Source organism: Eleutherodactylus coqui, chromosome 13 (assembly GCF_035609145.1).
Source record: "Eleutherodactylus coqui strain aEleCoq1 chromosome 13, aEleCoq1.hap1, whole genome shotgun sequence".
Taxonomy (NCBI): Eukaryota; Metazoa; Chordata; class Amphibia; order Anura; family Eleutherodactylidae; genus Eleutherodactylus; species Eleutherodactylus coqui.
Genome location: NC_089849.1, coordinates 43,500,244 through 43,518,946, shown reverse-complemented (window position 1 = coordinate 43,518,946; position 18,703 = coordinate 43,500,244). Strand labels below are relative to the sequence as shown.

The following is an 18,703-nucleotide window of genomic DNA, read 5'->3' as shown; positions in this document are numbered from 1 at the left end:
CTACCAATAAAGATTGCCAGTGAGAGAGTGGATGACTCTGCATGAGAAATAGGCTCAAGGGTAACAAGTTGAAGAAGAGCTTTCTTGGAAAGGTAACCATATCGTTGAATAGCATGAGTAAAGCTGGCACTTGAAGGGGGCACCCAGATTTGAAGCTATGCCCCCTTGGCTTATGATTGGGCTCACTGGTTCTTAAAAAGTAATGTTCTGAGGAAACCAATTTCTCAAAAGTAAGGATGCTTGTTGAAATCCCTACCAATGAAGATTGCCAGTGAGAGAGTGGATGACAAGTTCTGCATGAGAAAAATGCTCAAGGGTAACAAGTTGAAGGAGAGCTTTCTTGGAAAGGTAACCATATCGTTGGATGGCATTAGTAAAGCTGGCACTTGAAGGGGGCACCCAGATTTGAAGCTATGCCCCCTTGGCTTATGATTGGGCTCACTGGTTCTTAAAAAGTAATGTTCTGAGGAAACCAATTTCTCAAAAGTAAGGATGCTTGTTGAAATCCCTACCAATGAAGATTGCCAGTGAGAGAGTGGATGACAAGTTCTGCATGAGAAAAATGCTCAAGGGTAACAAGTTGAAGGAGAGCTTTCTTGGAAAGGTAACCATATCGTTGGATGGCATTAGTAAAGCTGGCACTTGAAGGGGGCACCCGGATTTGAACCAGGGACCTCTCGATCTGCAGTCGAATGCTCTTCCACTGAGCTATACCCCCTTGGCTTATGATTGGGCTCACTGGTTCTTAAAAAGTAATGTTCTGAGGAAACCAATTTCTCAAAAGTAAGGATGCTTGTTGAAATCCCTACCAATAAAGATTGCCAGTGAGAGAGTGGATGACTCTGCATGAGAAATAGGCTCAAGGGTAACAAGTTGAAGAAGAGCTTTCTTGGAAAGGTAACCATATCGTTGAATAGCATGAGTAAAGCTGGCACTTGAAGGGGGCACCCAGATTTGAAGCTATGCCCCCTTGGCTTATGATTGGGCTCACTGGTTCTTAAAAAGTAATGTTCTGAGGAAACCAATTTCTCAAAAGTAAGGATGCTTGTTGAAATCCCTACCAATGAAGATTGCCAGTGAGAGAGTGGATGACAAGTTCTGCATGAGAAAAATGCTCAAGGGTAACAAGTTGAAGGAGAGCTTTCTTGGAAAGGTAACCATATCGTTGGATGGCATTAGTAAAGCTGGCACTTGAAGGGGGCACCCGGATTTGAACCAGGGACCTCTCGATCTGCAGTCGAATGCTCTTCCACTGAGCTATACCCCCTTGGCTTATGATTGGGCTCACTGGTTCTTAAAAAGTAATGTTCTGAGGAAACCAATTTCTCAAAAGTAAGGATGCTTGTTGAAATCCCTACCAATAAAGATTGCCAGTGAGAGAGTGGATGACTCTGCATGAGAAATAGGCTCAAGGGTAACAAGTTGAAGAAGAGCTTTCTTGGAAAGGTAACCATATCGTTGAATAGCATGAGTAAAGCTGGCACTTGAAGGGGGCACCCAGATTTGAAGCTATGCCCCCTTGGCTTATGATTGGGCTCACTGGTTCTTAAAAAGTAATGTTCTGAGGAAACCAATTTCTCAAAAGTAAGGATGCTTGTTGAAATCCCTACCAATGAAGATTGCCAGTGAGAGAGTGGATGACAAGTTCTGCATGAGAAAAATGCTCAAGGGTAACAAGTTGAAGGAGAGCTTTCTTGGAAAGGTAACCATATCGTTGGATGGCATAACCATATCGTTGGATGGCATTAGTAAAGCTGGCACTTGAAGGGGGCACCCGGATTTGAACCAGGGACCTCTCGATCTGCAGTCGAATGCTCTTCCACTGAGCTATACCCCCTTGGCTTATGATTGGGCTCACTGGTTCTTAAAAAGTAATGTTCTGAGGAAACCAATTTCTCAAAATTAAGGATGCTTGTTGAAATCCCTACCAATAAAGATTGCCAGTGAGAGAGTGGATGACTCTGCATGAGAAATAGGCTCAAGGGTAACAAGTTGAAGAAGAGCTTTCTTGGAAAGGTAACCATATCGTTGAATAGCATGAGTAAAGCTGGCACTTGAAGGGGGCACCCAGATTTGAAGCTATGCCCCCTTGGCTTATGATTGGGCTCACTGGTTCTTAAAAAGTAATGTTCTGAGGAAACCAATTTCTCAAAAGTAAGGATGCTTGTTGAAATCCCTACCAATGAAGATTGCCAGTGAGAGAGTGGATGACAAGTTCTGCATGAGAAAAATGCTCAAGGGTAACAAGTTGAAGGAGAGCTTTCTTGGAAAGGTAACCATATCGTTGGATGGCATTAGTAAAGCTGGCACTTGAAGGGGGCACCCGGATTTGAACCAGGGACCTCTCGATCTGCAGTCGAATGCTCTTCCACTGAGCTATACCCCCTTGGCTTATGATTGGGCTCACTGGTTCTTAAAAAGTAATGTTCTGAGGAAACCAATTTCTCAAAAGTAAGGATGCTTGTTGAAATCCCTACCAATAAAGATTGCCAGTGAGAGAGTGGATGACTCTGCATGAGAAATAGGCTCAAGGGTAACAAGTTGAAGAAGAGCTTTCTTGGAAAGGTAACCATATCGTTGAATAGCATGAGTAAAGCTGGCACTTGAAGGGGGCACCCAGATTTGAAGCTATGCCCCCTTGGCTTATGATTGGGCTCACTGGTTCTTAAAAAGTAATGTTCTGAGGAAACCAATTTCTCAAAAGTAAGGATGCTTGTTGAAATCCCTACCAATGAAGATTGCCAGTGAGAGAGTGGATGACAAGTTCTGCATGAGAAAAATGCTCAAGGGTAACAAGTTGAAGGAGAGCTTTCTTGGAAAGGTAACCATATCGTTGGATGGCATTAGTAAAGCTGGCACTTGAAGGGGGCACCCGGATTTGAACCAGGGACCTCTCGATCTGCAGTCGAATGCTCTTCCACTGAGCTATACCCCCTTAGCTTATGATTGGGCTCACTGGTTCTTAAAAAGTAATGTTCTGAGGAAACCAATTTCTCAAAAGTAAGGATGCTTGTTGAAATCCCTACCAATAAAGATTGCCAGTGAGAGAGTGGATGACTCTGCATGAGAAATAGGCTCAAGGGTAACAAGTTGAAGAAGAGCTTTCTTGGAAAGGTAACCATATCGTTGAATAGCATGAGTAAAGCTGGCACTTGAAGGGGGCACCCAGATTTGAAGCTATGCCCCCTTGGCTTATGATTGGGCTCACTGGTTCTTAAAAAGTAATGTTCTGAGGAAACCAATTTCTCAAAAGTAAGGATGCTTGTTGAAATCCCTACCAATGAAGATTGCCAGTGAGAGAGTGGATGACAAGTTCTGCATGAGAAAAATGCTCAAGGGTAACAAGTTGAAGGAGAGCTTTCTTGGAAAGGTAACCATATCGTTGGATGGCATTAGTAAAGCTGGCACTTGAAGGGGGCACCCGGATTTGAACCAGGGACCTCTCGATCTGCAGTCGAATGCTCTTCCACTGAGCTATACCCCCTTGGCTTATGATTGGGCTCACTGGTTCTTAAAAAGTAATGTTCTGAGGAAACCAATTTCTCAAAATTAAGGATGCTTGTTGAAATCCCTACCAATAAAGATTGCCAGTGAGAGAGTGGATGACTCTGCATGAGAAATAGGCTCAAGGGTAACAAGTTGAAGAAGAGCTTTCTTGGAAAGGTAACCATATCGTTGAATAGCATGAGTAAAGCTGGCACTTGAAGGGGGCACCCAGATTTGAAGCTATGCCCCCTTGGCTTATGATTGGGCTCACTGGTTCTTAAAAAGTAATGTTCTGAGGAAACCAATTTCTCAAAAGTAAGGATGCTTGTTGAAATCCCTACCAATGAAGATTGCCAGTGAGAGAGTGGATGACAAGTTCTGCATGAGAAAAATGCTCAAGGGTAACAAGTTGAAGGAGAGCTTTCTTGGAAAGGTAACCATATCGTTGGATGGCATTAGTAAAGCTGGCACTTGAAGGGGGCACCCGGATTTGAACCAGGGACCTCTCGATCTGCAGTCGAATGCTCTTCCACTGAGCTATACCCCCTTGGCTTATGATTGGGCTCACTGGTTCTTAAAAAGTAATGTTCTGAGGAAACCAATTTCTCAAAAGTAAGGATGCTTGTTGAAATCCCTACCAATAAAGATTGCCAGTGAGAGAGTGGATGACTCTGCATGAGAAATAGGCTCAAGGGTAACAAGTTGAAGAAGAGCTTTCTTGGAAAGGTAACCATATCGTTGAATAGCATGAGTAAAGCTGGCACTTGAAGGGGGCACCCAGATTTGAAGCTATGCCCCCTTGGCTTATGATTGGGCTCACTGGTTCTTAAAAAGTAATGTTCTGAGGAAACCAATTTCTCAAAAGTAAGGATGCTTGTTGAAATCCCTACCAATGAAGATTGCCAGTGAGAGAGTGGATGACAAGTTCTGCATGAGAAAAATGCTCAAGGGTAACAAGTTGAAGGAGAGCTTTCTTGGAAAGGTAACCATATCGTTGGATGGCATTAGTAAAGCTGGCACTTGAAGGGGGCACCCGGATTTGAACCAGGGACCTCTCGATCTGCAGTCGAATGCTCTTCCACTGAGCTATACCCCCTTGGCTTATGATTGGGCTCACTGGTTCTTAAAAAGTAATGTTCTGAGGAAACCAATTTCTCAAAATTAAGGATGCTTGTTGAAATCCCTACCAATAAAGATTGCCAGTGAGAGAGTGGATGACTCTGCATGAGAAATAGGCTCAAGGGTAACAAGTTGAAGAAGAGCTTTCTTGGAAAGGTAACCATATCGTTGAATAGCATGAGTAAAGCTGGCACTTGAAGGGGGCACCCAGATTTGAAGCTATGCCCCCTTGGCTTATGATTGGGCTCACTGGTTCTTAAAAAGTAATGTTCTGAGGAAACCAATTTCTCAAAAGTAAGGATGCTTGTTGAAATCCCTACCAATGAAGATTGCCAGTGAGAGAGTGGATGACAAGTTCTGCATGAGAAAAATGCTCAAGGGTAACAAGTTGAAGGAGAGCTTTCTTGGAAAGGTAACCATATCGTTGGATGGCATTAGTAAAGCTGGCACTTGAAGGGGGCACCCGGATTTGAACCAGGGACCTCTCGATCTGCAGTCGAATGCTCTTCCACTGAGCTATACCCCCTTGGCTTATGATTGGGCTCACTGGTTCTTAAAAAGTAATGTTCTGAGGAAACCAATTTCTCAAAAGTAAGGATGCTTGTTGAAATCCCTACCAATAAAGATTGCCAGTGAGAGAGTGGATGACTCTGCATGAGAAATAGGCTCAAGGGTAACAAGTTGAAGAAGAGCTTTCTTGGAAAGGTAACCATATCGTTGAATAGCATGAGTAAAGCTGGCACTTGAAGGGGGCACCCAGATTTGAAGCTATGCCCCCTTGGCTTATGATTGGGCTCACTGGTTCTTAAAAAGTAATGTTCTGAGGAAACCAATTTCTCAAAAGTAAGGATGCTTGTTGAAATCCCTACCAATGAAGATTGCCAGTGAGAGAGTGGATGACAAGTTCTGCATGAGAAAAATGCTCAAGGGTAACAAGTTGAAGGAGAGCTTTCTTGGAAAGGTAACCATATCGTTGGATGGCATTAGTAAAGCTGGCACTTGAAGGGGGCACCCAGATTTGAAGCTATGCCCCCTTGGCTTATGATTGGGCTCACTGGTTCTTAAAAAGTAATGTTCTGAGGAAACCAATTTCTCAAAAGTAAGGATGCTTGTTGAAATCCCTACCAATGAAGATTGCCAGTGAGAGAGTGGATGACAAGTTCTGCATGAGAAAAATGCTCAAGGGTAACAAGTTGAAGGAGAGCTTTCTTGGAAAGGTAACCATATCGTTGGATGGCATTAGTAAAGCTGGCACTTGAAGGGGGCACCCGGATTTGAACCAGGGACCTCTCGATCTGCAGTCGAATGCTCTTCCACTGAGCTATACCCCCTTGGCTTATGATTGGGCTCACTGGTTCTTAAAAAGTAATGTTCTGAGGAAACCAATTTCTCAAAAGTAAGGATGCTTGTTGAAATCCCTACCAATAAAGATTGCCAGTGAGAGAGTGGATGACTCTGCATGAGAAATAGGCTCAAGGGTAACAAGTTGAAGAAGAGCTTTCTTGGAAAGGTAACCATATCGTTGAATAGCATGAGTAAAGCTGGCACTTGAAGGGGGCACCCAGATTTGAAGCTATGCCCCCTTGGCTTATGATTGGGCTCACTGGTTCTTAAAAAGTAATGTTCTGAGGAAACCAATTTCTCAAAAGTAAGGATGCTTGTTGAAATCCCTACCAATGAAGATTGCCAGTGAGAGAGTGGATGACAAGTTCTGCATGAGAAAAATGCTCAAGGGTAACAAGTTGAAGGAGAGCTTTCTTGGAAAGGTAACCATATCGTTGGATGGCATTAGTAAAGCTGGCACTTGAAGGGGGCACCCGGATTTGAACCAGGGACCTCTCGATCTGCAGTCGAATGCTCTTCCACTGAGCTATACCCCCTTGGCTTATGATTGGGCTCACTGGTTCTTAAAAAGTAATGTTCTGAGGAAACCAATTTCTCAAAAGTAAGGATGCTTGTTGAAATCCCTACCAATAAAGATTGCCAGTGAGAGAGTGGATGACTCTGCATGAGAAATAGGCTCAAGGGTAACAAGTTGAAGAAGAGCTTTCTTGGAAAGGTAACCATATCGTTGAATAGCATGAGTAAAGCTGGCACTTGAAGGGGGCACCCAGATTTGAAGCTATGCCCCCTTGGCTTATGATTGGGCTCACTGGTTCTTAAAAAGTAATGTTCTGAGGAAACCAATTTCTCAAAAGTAAGGATGCTTGTTGAAATCCCTACCAATGAAGATTGCCAGTGAGAGAGTGGATGACAAGTTCTGCATGAGAAAAATGCTCAAGGGTAACAAGTTGAAGGAGAGCTTTCTTGGAAAGGTAACCATATCGTTGGATGGCATTAGTAAAGCTGGCACTTGAAGGGGGCACCCGGATTTGAACCAGGGACCTCTCGATCTGCAGTCGAATGCTCTTCCACTGAGCTATACCCCCTTGGCTTATGATTGGGCTCACTGGTTCTTAAAAAGTAATGTTCTGAGGAAACCAATTTCTCAAAAGTAAGGATGCTTGTTGAAATCCCTACCAATAAAGATTGCCAGTGAGAGAGTGGATGACTCTGCATGAGAAATAGGCTCAAGGGTAACAAGTTGAAGAAGAGCTTTCTTGGAAAGGTAACCATATCGTTGAATAGCATGAGTAAAGCTGGCACTTGAAGGGGGCACCCAGATTTGAAGCTATGCCCCCTTGGCTTATGATTGGGCTCACTGGTTCTTAAAAAGTAATGTTCTGAGGAAACCAATTTCTCAAAAGTAAGGATGCTTGTTGAAATCCCTACCAATGAAGATTGCCAGTGAGAGAGTGGATGACAAGTTCTGCATGAGAAAAATGCTCAAGGGTAACAAGTTGAAGGAGAGCTTTCTTGGAAAGGTAACCATATCGTTGGATGGCATTAGTAAAGCTGGCACTTGAAGGGGGCACCCGGATTTGAACCAGGGACCTCTCGATCTGCAGTCGAATGCTCTTCCACTGAGCTATACCCCCTTAGCTTATGATTGGGCTCACTGGTTCTTAAAAAGTAATGTTCTGAGGAAACCAATTTCTCAAAAGTAAGGATGCTTGTTGAAATCCCTACCAATAAAGATTGCCAGTGAGAGAGTGGATGACTCTGCATGAGAAATAGGCTCAAGGGTAACAAGTTGAAGAAGAGCTTTCTTGGAAAGGTAACCATATCGTTGAATAGCATGAGTAAAGCTGGCACTTGAAGGGGGCACCCAGATTTGAAGCTATGCCCCCTTGGCTTATGATTGGGCTCACTGGTTCTTAAAAAGTAATGTTCTGAGGAAACCAATTTCTCAAAAGTAAGGATGCTTGTTGAAATCCCTACCAATGAAGATTGCCAGTGAGAGAGTGGATGACAAGTTCTGCATGAGAAAAATGCTCAAGGGTAACAAGTTGAAGGAGAGCTTTCTTGGAAAGGTAACCATATCGTTGGATGGCATTAGTAAAGCTGGCACTTGAAGGGGGCACCCGGATTTGAACCAGGGACCTCTCGATCTGCAGTCGAATGCTCTTCCACTGAGCTATACCCCCTTGGCTTATGATTGGGCTCACTGGTTCTTAAAAAGTAATGTTCTGAGGAAACCAATTTCTCAAAATTAAGGATGCTTGTTGAAATCCCTACCAATAAAGATTGCCAGTGAGAGAGTGGATGACTCTGCATGAGAAATAGGCTCAAGGGTAACAAGTTGAAGAAGAGCTTTCTTGGAAAGGTAACCATATCGTTGAATAGCATGAGTAAAGCTGGCACTTGAAGGGGGCACCCAGATTTGAAGCTATGCCCCCTTGGCTTATGATTGGGCTCACTGGTTCTTAAAAAGTAATGTTCTGAGGAAACCAATTTCTCAAAAGTAAGGATGCTTGTTGAAATCCCTACCAATGAAGATTGCCAGTGAGAGAGTGGATGACAAGTTCTGCATGAGAAAAATGCTCAAGGGTAACAAGTTGAAGGAGAGCTTTCTTGGAAAGGTAACCATATCGTTGGATGGCATTAGTAAAGCTGGCACTTGAAGGGGGCACCCAGATTTGAACCAGGGACCTCTCGATCTGCAGTCGAATGCTCTTCCACTGAGCTATACCCCCTTGGCTTATGATTGGGCTCACTGGTTCTTAAAAAGTAATGTTCTGAGGAAACCAATTTCTCAAAAGTAAGGATGCTTGTTGAAATCCCTACCAATAAAGATTGCCAGTGAGAGAGTGGATGACTCTGCATGAGAAATAGGCTCAAGGGTAACAAGTTGAAGAAGAGCTTTCTTGGAAAGGTAACCATATCGTTGAATAGCATGAGTAAAGCTGGCACTTGAAGGGGGCACCCAGATTTGAAGCTATGCCCCCTTGGCTTATGATTGGGCTCACTGGTTCTTAAAAAGTAATGTTCTGAGGAAACCAATTTCTCAAAAGTAAGGATGCTTGTTGAAATCCCTACCAATGAAGATTGCCAGTGAGAGAGTGGATGACAAGTTCTGCATGAGAAAAATGCTCAAGGGTAACAAGTTGAAGGAGAGCTTTCTTGGAAAGGTAACCATATCGTTGGATGGCATTAGTAAAGCTGGCACTTGAAGGGGGCACCCAGATTTGAAGCTATGCCCCCTTGGCTTATGATTGGGCTCACTGGTTCTTAAAAAGTAATGTTCTGAGGAAACCAATTTCTCAAAAGTAAGGATGCTTGTTGAAATCCCTACCAATGAAGATTGCCAGTGAGAGAGTGGATGACAAGTTCTGCATGAGAAAAATGCTCAAGGGTAACAAGTTGAAGGAGAGCTTTCTTGGAAAGGTAACCATATCGTTGGATGGCATTAGTAAAGCTGGCACTTGAAGGGGGCACCCGGATTTGAACCAGGGACCTCTCGATCTGCAGTCGAATGCTCTTCCACTGAGCTATACCCCCTTGGCTTATGATTGGGCTCACTGGTTCTTAAAAAGTAATGTTCTGAGGAAACCAATTTCTCAAAAGTAAGGATGCTTGTTGAAATCCCTACCAATAAAGATTGCCAGTGAGAGAGTGGATGACTCTGCATGAGAAATAGGCTCAAGGGTAACAAGTTGAAGAAGAGCTTTCTTGGAAAGGTAACCATATCGTTGAATAGCATGAGTAAAGCTGGCACTTGAAGGGGGCACCCAGATTTGAAGCTATGCCCCCTTGGCTTATGATTGGGCTCACTGGTTCTTAAAAAGTAATGTTCTGAGGAAACCAATTTCTCAAAAGTAAGGATGCTTGTTGAAATCCCTACCAATGAAGATTGCCAGTGAGAGAGTGGATGACAAGTTCTGCATGAGAAAAATGCTCAAGGGTAACAAGTTGAAGGAGAGCTTTCTTGGAAAGGTAACCATATCGTTGGATGGCATTAGTAAAGCTGGCACTTGAAGGGGGCACCCGGATTTGAACCAGGGACCTCTCGATCTGCAGTCGAATGCTCTTCCACTGAGCTATACCCCCTTGGCTTATGATTGGGCTCACTGGTTCTTAAAAAGTAATGTTCTGAGGAAACCAATTTCTCAAAAGTAAGGATGCTTGTTGAAATCCCTACCAATAAAGATTGCCAGTGAGAGAGTGGATGACTCTGCATGAGAAATAGGCTCAAGGGTAACAAGTTGAAGAAGAGCTTTCTTGGAAAGGTAACCATATCGTTGAATAGCATGAGTAAAGCTGGCACTTGAAGGGGGCACCCAGATTTGAAGCTATGCCCCCTTGGCTTATGATTGGGCTCACTGGTTCTTAAAAAGTAATGTTCTGAGGAAACCAATTTCTCAAAAGTAAGGATGCTTGTTGAAATCCCTACCAATGAAGATTGCCAGTGAGAGAGTGGATGACAAGTTCTGCATGAGAAAAATGCTCAAGGGTAACAAGTTGAAGGAGAGCTTTCTTGGAAAGGTAACCATATCGTTGGATGGCATAACCATATCGTTGGATGGCATTAGTAAAGCTGGCACTTGAAGGGGGCACCCGGATTTGAACCAGGGACCTCTCGATCTGCAGTCGAATGCTCTTCCACTGAGCTATACCCCCTTGGCTTATGATTGGGCTCACTGGTTCTTAAAAAGTAATGTTCTGAGGAAACCAATTTCTCAAAATTAAGGATGCTTGTTGAAATCCCTACCAATAAAGATTGCCAGTGAGAGAGTGGATGACTCTGCATGAGAAATAGGCTCAAGGGTAACAAGTTGAAGAAGAGCTTTCTTGGAAAGGTAACCATATCGTTGAATAGCATGAGTAAAGCTGGCACTTGAAGGGGGCACCCAGATTTGAAGCTATGCCCCCTTGGCTTATGATTGGGCTCACTGGTTCTTAAAAAGTAATGTTCTGAGGAAACCAATTTCTCAAAAGTAAGGATGCTTGTTGAAATCCCTACCAATGAAGATTGCCAGTGAGAGAGTGGATGACAAGTTCTGCATGAGAAAAATGCTCAAGGGTAACAAGTTGAAGGAGAGCTTTCTTGGAAAGGTAACCATATCGTTGGATGGCATTAGTAAAGCTGGCACTTGAAGGGGGCACCCGGATTTGAACCAGGGACCTCTCGATCTGCAGTCGAATGCTCTTCCACTGAGCTATACCCCCTTGGCTTATGATTGGGCTCACTGGTTCTTAAAAAGTAATGTTCTGAGGAAACCAATTTCTCAAAAGTAAGGATGCTTGTTGAAATCCCTACCAATAAAGATTGCCAGTGAGAGAGTGGATGACTCTGCATGAGAAATAGGCTCAAGGGTAACAAGTTGAAGAAGAGCTTTCTTGGAAAGGTAACCATATCGTTGAATAGCATGAGTAAAGCTGGCACTTGAAGGGGGCACCCAGATTTGAAGCTATGCCCCCTTGGCTTATGATTGGGCTCACTGGTTCTTAAAAAGTAATGTTCTGAGGAAACCAATTTCTCAAAAGTAAGGATGCTTGTTGAAATCCCTACCAATGAAGATTGCCAGTGAGAGAGTGGATGACAAGTTCTGCATGAGAAAAATGCTCAAGGGTAACAAGTTGAAGGAGAGCTTTCTTGGAAAGGTAACCATATCGTTGGATGGCATTAGTAAAGCTGGCACTTGAAGGGGGCACCCGGATTTGAACCAGGGACCTCTCGATCTGCAGTCGAATGCTCTTCCACTGAGCTATACCCCCTTAGCTTATGATTGGGCTCACTGGTTCTTAAAAAGTAATGTTCTGAGGAAACCAATTTCTCAAAAGTAAGGATGCTTGTTGAAATCCCTACCAATAAAGATTGCCAGTGAGAGAGTGGATGACTCTGCATGAGAAATAGGCTCAAGGGTAACAAGTTGAAGAAGAGCTTTCTTGGAAAGGTAACCATATCGTTGAATAGCATGAGTAAAGCTGGCACTTGAAGGGGGCACCCAGATTTGAAGCTATGCCCCCTTGGCTTATGATTGGGCTCACTGGTTCTTAAAAAGTAATGTTCTGAGGAAACCAATTTCTCAAAAGTAAGGATGCTTGTTGAAATCCCTACCAATGAAGATTGCCAGTGAGAGAGTGGATGACAAGTTCTGCATGAGAAAAATGCTCAAGGGTAACAAGTTGAAGGAGAGCTTTCTTGGAAAGGTAACCATATCGTTGGATGGCATTAGTAAAGCTGGCACTTGAAGGGGGCACCCAGATTTGAAGCTATGCCCCCTTGGCTTATGATTGGGCTCACTGGTTCTTAAAAAGTAATGTTCTGAGGAAACCAATTTCTCAAAAGTAAGGATGCTTGTTGAAATCCCTACCAATGAAGATTGCCAGTGAGAGAGTGGATGACAAGTTCTGCATGAGAAAAATGCTCAAGGGTAACAAGTTGAAGGAGAGCTTTCTTGGAAAGGTAACCATATCGTTGGATGGCATTAGTAAAGCTGGCACTTGAAGGGGGCACCCGGATTTGAACCAGGGACCTCTCGATCTGCAGTCGAATGCTCTTCCACTGAGCTATACCCCCTTGGCTTATGATTGGGCTCACTGGTTCTTAAAAAGTAATGTTCTGAGGAAACCAATTTCTCAAAAGTAAGGATGCTTGTTGAAATCCCTACCAATAAAGATTGCCAGTGAGAGAGTGGATGACTCTGCATGAGAAATAGGCTCAAGGGTAACAAGTTGAAGAAGAGCTTTCTTGGAAAGGTAACCATATCGTTGAATAGCATGAGTAAAGCTGGCACTTGAAGGGGGCACCCAGATTTGAAGCTATGCCCCCTTGGCTTATGATTGGGCTCACTGGTTCTTAAAAAGTAATGTTCTGAGGAAACCAATTTCTCAAAAGTAAGGATGCTTGTTGAAATCCCTACCAATGAAGATTGCCAGTGAGAGAGTGGATGACAAGTTCTGCATGAGAAAAATGCTCAAGGGTAACAAGTTGAAGGAGAGCTTTCTTGGAAAGGTAACCATATCGTTGGATGGCATTAGTAAAGCTGGCACTTGAAGGGGGCACCCGGATTTGAACCAGGGACCTCTCGATCTGCAGTCGAATGCTCTTCCACTGAGCTATACCCCCTTGGCTTATGATTGGGCTCACTGGTTCTTAAAAAGTAATGTTCTGAGGAAACCAATTTCTCAAAAGTAAGGATGCTTGTTGAAATCCCTACCAATAAAGATTGCCAGTGAGAGAGTGGATGACTCTGCATGAGAAATAGGCTCAAGGGTAACAAGTTGAAGAAGAGCTTTCTTGGAAAGGTAACCATATCGTTGAATAGCATGAGTAAAGCTGGCACTTGAAGGGGGCACCCAGATTTGAAGCTATGCCCCCTTGGCTTATGATTGGGCTCACTGGTTCTTAAAAAGTAATGTTCTGAGGAAACCAATTTCTCAAAAGTAAGGATGCTTGTTGAAATCCCTACCAATGAAGATTGCCAGTGAGAGAGTGGATGACAAGTTCTGCATGAGAAAAATGCTCAAGGGTAACAAGTTGAAGGAGAGCTTTCTTGGAAAGGTAACCATATCGTTGGATGGCATTAGTAAAGCTGGCACTTGAAGGGGGCACCCGGATTTGAACCAGGGACCTCTCGATCTGCAGTCGAATGCTCTTCCACTGAGCTATACCCCCTTGGCTTATGATTGGGCTCACTGGTTCTTAAAAAGTAATGTTCTGAGGAAACCAATTTCTCAAAATTAAGGATGCTTGTTGAAATCCCTACCAATAAAGATTGCCAGTGAGAGAGTGGATGACTCTGCATGAGAAATAGGCTCAAGGGTAACAAGTTGAAGAAGAGCTTTCTTGGAAAGGTAACCATATCGTTGAATAGCATGAGTAAAGCTGGCACTTGAAGGGGGCACCCAGATTTGAAGCTATGCCCCCTTGGCTTATGATTGGGCTCACTGGTTCTTAAAAAGTAATGTTCTGAGGAAACCAATTTCTCAAAAGTAAGGATGCTTGTTGAAATCCCTACCAATGAAGATTGCCAGTGAGAGAGTGGATGACAAGTTCTGCATGAGAAAAATGCTCAAGGGTAACAAGTTGAAGGAGAGCTTTCTTGGAAAGGTAACCATATCGTTGGATGGCATTAGTAAAGCTGGCACTTGAAGGGGGCACCCGGATTTGAACCAGGGACCTCTCGATCTGCAGTCGAATGCTCTTCCACTGAGCTATACCCCCTTGGCTTATGATTGGGCTCACTGGTTCTTAAAAAGTAATGTTCTGAGGAAACCAATTTCTCAAAATTAAGGATGCTTGTTGAAATCCCTACCAATAAAGATTGCCAGTGAGAGAGTGGATGACTCTGCATGAGAAATAGGCTCAAGGGTAACAAGTTGAAGAAGAGCTTTCTTGGAAAGGTAACCATATCGTTGAATAGCATGAGTAAAGCTGGCACTTGAAGGGGGCACCCAGATTTGAAGCTATGCCCCCTTGGCTTATGATTGGGCTCACTGGTTCTTAAAAAGTAATGTTCTGAGGAAACCAATTTCTCAAAAGTAAGGATGCTTGTTGAAATCCCTACCAATGAAGATTGCCAGTGAGAGAGTGGATGACAAGTTCTGCATGAGAAAAATGCTCAAGGGTAACAAGTTGAAGGAGAGCTTTCTTGGAAAGGTAACCATATCGTTGGATGGCATTAGTAAAGCTGGCACTTGAAGGGGGCACCCGGATTTGAACCAGGGACCTCTCGATCTGCAGTCGAATGCTCTTCCACTGAGCTATACCCCCTTGGCTTATGATTGGGCTCACTGGTTCTTAAAAAGTAATGTTCTGAGGAAACCAATTTCTCAAAAGTAAGGATGCTTGTTGAAATCCCTACCAATAAAGATTGCCAGTGAGAGAGTGGATGACTCTGCATGAGAAATAGGCTCAAGGGTAACAAGTTGAAGAAGAGCTTTCTTGGAAAGGTAACCATATCGTTGAATAGCATGAGTAAAGCTGGCACTTGAAGGGGGCACCCAGATTTGAAGCTATGCCCCCTTGGCTTATGATTGGGCTCACTGGTTCTTAAAAAGTAATGTTCTGAGGAAACCAATTTCTCAAAAGTAAGGATGCTTGTTGAAATCCCTACCAATGAAGATTGCCAGTGAGAGAGTGGATGACAAGTTCTGCATGAGAAAAATGCTCAAGGGTAACAAGTTGAAGGAGAGCTTTCTTGGAAAGGTAACCATATCGTTGGATGGCATTAGTAAAGCTGGCACTTGAAGGGGGCACCCGGATTTGAACCAGGGACCTCTCGATCTGCAGTCGAATGCTCTTCCACTGAGCTATACCCCCTTAGCTTATGATTGGGCTCACTGGTTCTTAAAAAGTAATGTTCTGAGGAAACCAATTTCTCAAAAGTAAGGATGCTTGTTGAAATCCCTACCAATAAAGATTGCCAGTGAGAGAGTGGATGACTCTGCATGAGAAATAGGCTCAAGGGTAACAAGTTGAAGAAGAGCTTTCTTGGAAAGGTAACCATATCGTTGAATAGCATGAGTAAAGCTGGCACTTGAAGGGGGCACCCAGATTTGAAGCTATGCCCCCTTGGCTTATGATTGGGCTCACTGGTTCTTAAAAAGTAATGTTCTGAGGAAACCAATTTCTCAAAAGTAAGGATGCTTGTTGAAATCCCTACCAATGAAGATTGCCAGTGAGAGAGTGGATGACAAGTTCTGCATGAGAAAAATGCTCAAGGGTAACAAGTTGAAGGAGAGCTTTCTTGGAAAGGTAACCATATCGTTGGATGGCATTAGTAAAGCTGGCACTTGAAGGGGGCACCCGGATTTGAACCAGGGACCTCTCGATCTGCAGTCGAATGCTCTTCCACTGAGCTATACCCCCTTGGCTTATGATTGGGCTCACTGGTTCTTAAAAAGTAATGTTCTGAGGAAACCAATTTCTCAAAATTAAGGATGCTTGTTGAAATCCCTACCAATAAAGATTGCCAGTGAGAGAGTGGATGACTCTGCATGAGAAATAGGCTCAAGGGTAACAAGTTGAAGAAGAGCTTTCTTGGAAAGGTAACCATATCGTTGAATAGCATGAGTAAAGCTGGCACTTGAAGGGGGCACCCAGATTTGAAGCTATGCCCCCTTGGCTTATGATTGGGCTCACTGGTTCTTAAAAAGTAATGTTCTGAGGAAACCAATTTCTCAAAAGTAAGGATGCTTGTTGAAATCCCTACCAATGAAGATTGCCAGTGAGAGAGTGGATGACAAGTTCTGCATGAGAAAAATGCTCAAGGGTAACAAGTTGAAGGAGAGCTTTCTTGGAAAGGTAACCATATCGTTGGATGGCATTAGTAAAGCTGGCACTTGAAGGGGGCACCCGGATTTGAACCAGGGACCTCTCGATCTGCAGTCGAATGCTCTTCCACTGAGCTATACCCCCTTGGCTTATGATTGGGCTCACTGGTTCTTAAAAAGTAATGTTCTGAGGAAACCAATTTCTCAAAAGTAAGGATGCTTGTTGAAATCCCTACCAATAAAGATTGCCAGTGAGAGAGTGGATGACTCTGCATGAGAAATAGGCTCAAGGGTAACAAGTTGAAGAAGAGCTTTCTTGGAAAGGTAACCATATCGTTGAATAGCATGAGTAAAGCTGGCACTTGAAGGGGGCACCCAGATTTGAAGCTATGCCCCCTTGGCTTATGATTGGGCTCACTGGTTCTTAAAAAGTAATGTTCTGAGGAAACCAATTTCTCAAAAGTAAGGATGCTTGTTGAAATCCCTACCAATGAAGATTGCCAGTGAGAGAGTGGATGACAAGTTCTGCATGAGAAAAATGCTCAAGGGTAACAAGTTGAAGGAGAGCTTTCTTGGAAAGGTAACCATATCGTTGGATGGCATTAGTAAAGCTGGCACTTGAAGGGGGCACCCAGATTTGAAGCTATGCCCCCTTGGCTTATGATTGGGCTCACTGGTTCTTAAAAAGTAATGTTCTGAGGAAACCAATTTCTCAAAAGTAAGGATGCTTGTTGAAATCCCTACCAATGAAGATTGCCAGTGAGAGAGTGGATGACAAGTTCTGCATGAGAAAAATGCTCAAGGGTAACAAGTTGAAGGAGAGCTTTCTTGGAAAGGTAACCATATCGTTGGATGGCATTAGTAAAGCTGGCACTTGAAGGGGGCACCCGGATTTGAACCAGGGACCTCTCGATCTGCAGTCGAATGCTCTTCCACTGAGCTATACCCCCTTGGCTTATGATTGGGCTCACTGGTTCTTAAAAAGTAATGTTCTGAGGAAACCAATTTCTCAAAAGTAAGGATGCTTGTTGAAATCCCTACCAATAAAGATTGCCAGTGAGAGAGTGGATGACTCTGCATGAGAAATAGGCTCAAGGGTAACAAGTTGAAGAAGAGCTTTCTTGGAAAGGTAACCATATCGTTGAATAGCATGAGTAAAGCTGGCACTTGAAGGGGGCACCCAGATTTGAAGCTATGCCCCCTTGGCTTATGATTGGGCTCACTGGTTCTTAAAAAGTAATGTTCTGAGGAAACCAATTTCTCAAAAGTAAGGATGCTTGTTGAAATCCCTACCAATGAAGATTGCCAGTGAGAGAGTGGATGACAAGTTCTGCATGAGAAAAATGCTCAAGGGTAACAAGTTGAAGGAGAGCTTTCTTGGAAAGGTAACCATATCGTTGGATGGCATTAGTAAAGCTGGCACTTGAAGGGGGCACCCGGATTTGAACCAGGGACCTCTCGATCTGCAGTCGAATGCTCTTCCACTGAGCTATACCCCCTTGGCTTATGATTGGGCTCACTGGTTCTTAAAAAGTAATGTTCTGAGGAAACCAATTTCTCAAAAGTAAGGATGCTTGTTGAAATCCCTACCAATAAAGATTGCCAGTGAGAGAGTGGATGACTCTGCATGAGAAATAGGCTCAAGGGTAACAAGTTGAAGAAGAGCTTTCTTGGAAAGGTAACCATATCGTTGAATAGCATGAGTAAAGCTGGCACTTGAAGGGGGCACCCAGATTTGAAGCTATGCCCCCTTGGCTTATGATTGGGCTCACTGGTTCTTAAAAAGTAATGTTCTGAGGAAACCAATTTCTCAAAAGTAAGGATGCTTGTTGAAATCCCTACCAATGAAGATTGCCAGTGAGAGAGTGGATGACAAGTTCTGCATGAGAAAAATGCTCAAGGGTAACAAGTTGAAGGAGAGCTTTCTTGGAAAGGTAACCATATCGTTGGATGGCATTAGTAAAGCTGGCACTTGAAGGGGGCACCCGGATTTGAACCAGGGACCTCTCGATCTGCAGTCGAATGCTCTTCCACTGAGCTATACCCCCTTGGCTTATGATTGGGCTCACTGGTTCTTAAAAAGTAATGTTCTGAGGAAACCAATTTCTCAAAATTAAGGATGCTTGTTGAAATCCCTACCAATAAAGATTGCCAGTGAGAGAGTGGATGACTCTGCATGAGAAATAGGCTCAAGGGTAACAAGTTGAAGAAGAGCTTTCTTGGAAAGGTAACCATATCGTTGAATAGCATGAGTAAAGCTGGCACTTGAAGGGGGCACCCAGATTTGAAGCTATGCCCCCTTGGCTTATGATTGGGCTCACTGGTTCTTAAAAAGTAATGTTCTGAGGAAACCAATTTCTCAAAAGTAAGGATGCTTGTTGAAATCCCTACCAATGAAGATTGCCAGTGAGAGAGTGGATGACAAGTTCTGCATGAGAAAAATGCTCAAGGGTAACAAGTTGAAGGAGAGCTTTCTTGGAAAGGTAACCATATCGTT

The 18,703-nt window shown here is 43.6% G+C and overlaps 30 non-coding genes across 30 annotated transcripts; all 30 read right to left on the bottom strand.

Annotated features, from left to right (window-relative positions):
* Positions 1–646: 646 nt before the first annotated feature.
* TRNAC-GCA (transfer RNA cysteine (anticodon GCA)) lies at positions 647–718 on the bottom strand. The gene has a single exon. It is a non-coding gene; the product is annotated as a tRNA-Cys (tRNA).
* Positions 719–1,195: 477 nt separating this feature from the next.
* On the bottom strand, positions 1,196–1,267 carry TRNAC-GCA (transfer RNA cysteine (anticodon GCA)). The gene has a single exon. It is a non-coding gene; the product is annotated as a tRNA-Cys (tRNA).
* A 498-nt stretch (positions 1,268–1,765) lies between these two features.
* On the bottom strand, positions 1,766–1,837 carry TRNAC-GCA (transfer RNA cysteine (anticodon GCA)). Its single transcript has one exon. It is a non-coding gene; the product is annotated as a tRNA-Cys (tRNA).
* A 477-nt stretch (positions 1,838–2,314) lies between these two features.
* TRNAC-GCA (transfer RNA cysteine (anticodon GCA)) lies at positions 2,315–2,386 on the bottom strand. Its single transcript has one exon. It is a non-coding gene; the product is annotated as a tRNA-Cys (tRNA).
* A 477-nt stretch (positions 2,387–2,863) lies between these two features.
* On the bottom strand, positions 2,864–2,935 carry TRNAC-GCA (transfer RNA cysteine (anticodon GCA)). The gene has a single exon. It is a non-coding gene; the product is annotated as a tRNA-Cys (tRNA).
* Positions 2,936–3,412: 477 nt separating this feature from the next.
* Positions 3,413–3,484, bottom strand: TRNAC-GCA (transfer RNA cysteine (anticodon GCA)). Its single transcript has one exon. It is a non-coding gene; the product is annotated as a tRNA-Cys (tRNA).
* A 477-nt stretch (positions 3,485–3,961) lies between these two features.
* On the bottom strand, positions 3,962–4,033 carry TRNAC-GCA (transfer RNA cysteine (anticodon GCA)). Its single transcript has one exon. It is a non-coding gene; the product is annotated as a tRNA-Cys (tRNA).
* A 477-nt stretch (positions 4,034–4,510) lies between these two features.
* Positions 4,511–4,582, bottom strand: TRNAC-GCA (transfer RNA cysteine (anticodon GCA)). The gene has a single exon. It is a non-coding gene; the product is annotated as a tRNA-Cys (tRNA).
* Positions 4,583–5,059: 477 nt separating this feature from the next.
* On the bottom strand, positions 5,060–5,131 carry TRNAC-GCA (transfer RNA cysteine (anticodon GCA)). The gene has a single exon. It is a non-coding gene; the product is annotated as a tRNA-Cys (tRNA).
* A 733-nt stretch (positions 5,132–5,864) lies between these two features.
* On the bottom strand, positions 5,865–5,936 carry TRNAC-GCA (transfer RNA cysteine (anticodon GCA)). The gene has a single exon. It is a non-coding gene; the product is annotated as a tRNA-Cys (tRNA).
* Positions 5,937–6,413: 477 nt separating this feature from the next.
* TRNAC-GCA (transfer RNA cysteine (anticodon GCA)) lies at positions 6,414–6,485 on the bottom strand. The gene has a single exon. It is a non-coding gene; the product is annotated as a tRNA-Cys (tRNA).
* Positions 6,486–6,962: 477 nt separating this feature from the next.
* Positions 6,963–7,034, bottom strand: TRNAC-GCA (transfer RNA cysteine (anticodon GCA)). The gene has a single exon. It is a non-coding gene; the product is annotated as a tRNA-Cys (tRNA).
* A 477-nt stretch (positions 7,035–7,511) lies between these two features.
* On the bottom strand, positions 7,512–7,583 carry TRNAC-GCA (transfer RNA cysteine (anticodon GCA)). The gene has a single exon. It is a non-coding gene; the product is annotated as a tRNA-Cys (tRNA).
* Positions 7,584–8,060: 477 nt separating this feature from the next.
* On the bottom strand, positions 8,061–8,132 carry TRNAC-GCA (transfer RNA cysteine (anticodon GCA)). The gene has a single exon. It is a non-coding gene; the product is annotated as a tRNA-Cys (tRNA).
* A 1,282-nt stretch (positions 8,133–9,414) lies between these two features.
* Positions 9,415–9,486, bottom strand: TRNAC-GCA (transfer RNA cysteine (anticodon GCA)). The gene has a single exon. It is a non-coding gene; the product is annotated as a tRNA-Cys (tRNA).
* A 477-nt stretch (positions 9,487–9,963) lies between these two features.
* On the bottom strand, positions 9,964–10,035 carry TRNAC-GCA (transfer RNA cysteine (anticodon GCA)). The gene has a single exon. It is a non-coding gene; the product is annotated as a tRNA-Cys (tRNA).
* Positions 10,036–10,533: 498 nt separating this feature from the next.
* Positions 10,534–10,605, bottom strand: TRNAC-GCA (transfer RNA cysteine (anticodon GCA)). The gene has a single exon. It is a non-coding gene; the product is annotated as a tRNA-Cys (tRNA).
* Positions 10,606–11,082: 477 nt separating this feature from the next.
* TRNAC-GCA (transfer RNA cysteine (anticodon GCA)) lies at positions 11,083–11,154 on the bottom strand. The gene has a single exon. It is a non-coding gene; the product is annotated as a tRNA-Cys (tRNA).
* Positions 11,155–11,631: 477 nt separating this feature from the next.
* Positions 11,632–11,703, bottom strand: TRNAC-GCA (transfer RNA cysteine (anticodon GCA)). The gene has a single exon. It is a non-coding gene; the product is annotated as a tRNA-Cys (tRNA).
* A 733-nt stretch (positions 11,704–12,436) lies between these two features.
* On the bottom strand, positions 12,437–12,508 carry TRNAC-GCA (transfer RNA cysteine (anticodon GCA)). The gene has a single exon. It is a non-coding gene; the product is annotated as a tRNA-Cys (tRNA).
* Positions 12,509–12,985: 477 nt separating this feature from the next.
* Positions 12,986–13,057, bottom strand: TRNAC-GCA (transfer RNA cysteine (anticodon GCA)). Its single transcript has one exon. It is a non-coding gene; the product is annotated as a tRNA-Cys (tRNA).
* Positions 13,058–13,534: 477 nt separating this feature from the next.
* Positions 13,535–13,606, bottom strand: TRNAC-GCA (transfer RNA cysteine (anticodon GCA)). Its single transcript has one exon. It is a non-coding gene; the product is annotated as a tRNA-Cys (tRNA).
* Positions 13,607–14,083: 477 nt separating this feature from the next.
* TRNAC-GCA (transfer RNA cysteine (anticodon GCA)) lies at positions 14,084–14,155 on the bottom strand. Its single transcript has one exon. It is a non-coding gene; the product is annotated as a tRNA-Cys (tRNA).
* Positions 14,156–14,632: 477 nt separating this feature from the next.
* TRNAC-GCA (transfer RNA cysteine (anticodon GCA)) lies at positions 14,633–14,704 on the bottom strand. Its single transcript has one exon. It is a non-coding gene; the product is annotated as a tRNA-Cys (tRNA).
* A 477-nt stretch (positions 14,705–15,181) lies between these two features.
* TRNAC-GCA (transfer RNA cysteine (anticodon GCA)) lies at positions 15,182–15,253 on the bottom strand. The gene has a single exon. It is a non-coding gene; the product is annotated as a tRNA-Cys (tRNA).
* Positions 15,254–15,730: 477 nt separating this feature from the next.
* Positions 15,731–15,802, bottom strand: TRNAC-GCA (transfer RNA cysteine (anticodon GCA)). The gene has a single exon. It is a non-coding gene; the product is annotated as a tRNA-Cys (tRNA).
* Positions 15,803–16,279: 477 nt separating this feature from the next.
* On the bottom strand, positions 16,280–16,351 carry TRNAC-GCA (transfer RNA cysteine (anticodon GCA)). The gene has a single exon. It is a non-coding gene; the product is annotated as a tRNA-Cys (tRNA).
* A 733-nt stretch (positions 16,352–17,084) lies between these two features.
* Positions 17,085–17,156, bottom strand: TRNAC-GCA (transfer RNA cysteine (anticodon GCA)). The gene has a single exon. It is a non-coding gene; the product is annotated as a tRNA-Cys (tRNA).
* A 477-nt stretch (positions 17,157–17,633) lies between these two features.
* TRNAC-GCA (transfer RNA cysteine (anticodon GCA)) lies at positions 17,634–17,705 on the bottom strand. Its single transcript has one exon. It is a non-coding gene; the product is annotated as a tRNA-Cys (tRNA).
* Positions 17,706–18,182: 477 nt separating this feature from the next.
* Positions 18,183–18,254, bottom strand: TRNAC-GCA (transfer RNA cysteine (anticodon GCA)). The gene has a single exon. It is a non-coding gene; the product is annotated as a tRNA-Cys (tRNA).
* Between the last annotated feature and the right edge of the window lie 449 nt (positions 18,255–18,703).